The sequence below is a fragment of the Egretta garzetta genome, unplaced genomic scaffold (assembly GCF_000687185.1).
Source record: "Egretta garzetta isolate BGI_Z169 unplaced genomic scaffold, ASM68718v1 scaffold558, whole genome shotgun sequence".
NCBI classification, from domain to species: domain Eukaryota; kingdom Metazoa; phylum Chordata; class Aves; order Pelecaniformes; family Ardeidae; genus Egretta; species Egretta garzetta.
Window position 1 is genome coordinate 22,889 of NW_009260619.1, and position 863 is coordinate 23,751.

The following is an 863-nucleotide window of genomic DNA, read 5'->3' on the forward strand; positions in this document are numbered from 1 at the left end:
CGCCTGCAGCCCCAGGGCCCATCTTCCCCCAGCTCCCAGTGGTCCCCATCCAGCCGGGGTGGCTCAGCCCTTCCCGGCCACTCGCAGGCATCTTGGGCACCCTGGGGGCTGCTGCCAGAGGGGCTGCAGGGTGCATGCTCAGCCAGCTATGGATGAGGCCGTGCTCAGCCAGCACGGACCCGCTGCTGTGATTTAATTTGTCTGAAAAGCTCAGAAGCATCAGCAAAGCGAAATGCAAAGCTCAGGGGTTGGAGAGGCTAATTTTATGCTCCATTAAAATCTCAGTTTACAATGGAGCAAGGTCAGGAGCGGTGTCACCTGATGGATTACGGACGGAGGCGAATTTACAGTGGAGCAGCCTGCCTTTAGCACCCTGCGGGTCTGGGGAGACAGAGTTACTGCCATGGAAAAGTGTCTGAGAGGCACACGCATCCCAGTGCTCGCCCCTCCGCCACCGCTGCTGCTGCCCGGCGCCCAGGGCAACCTCCCCACCGGCGCTCGCTGCCGCAGCCGCAGTCGCGCCGCAGAGGTCACCCCTTGTCCCCACCGGAGGGATGGCAGGAACAAGCTCACTGGAACTACTCCTCCTTTAATGCACATTCTTAATTAGGCAGATTAAAAGTTAATGGCTTGTAGCTGGATGCAAATGGTGACAGGGGGAAAACGCAAGAACAAGAAAGGATTGCACACCAGGGCACGGAGACTGCGGACCGCTGGTGTTTGGAAGACGCCAGAGCCCCTGCCCTGCTCCCAGCCTCGCCGGGCTGTGGGACGTGGCGTTTTGGGGAGCGCTGACCCCGCTCTGGGGGGTTTGCACAGCCCTGGCACGCGGGGTGCTGCACCCACCCGCACCGGCCGTGCCC

General features: G+C 61.4%; 1 protein-coding gene across 1 annotated transcript in view; it reads right to left on the reverse strand.

Moving 5' to 3' along the window:
• Positions 1 to 863, reverse strand: part of LOC104132035 (seizure 6-like protein) — a 66,765-nt gene that overhangs the window by 17,241 nt on the left and 48,661 nt on the right.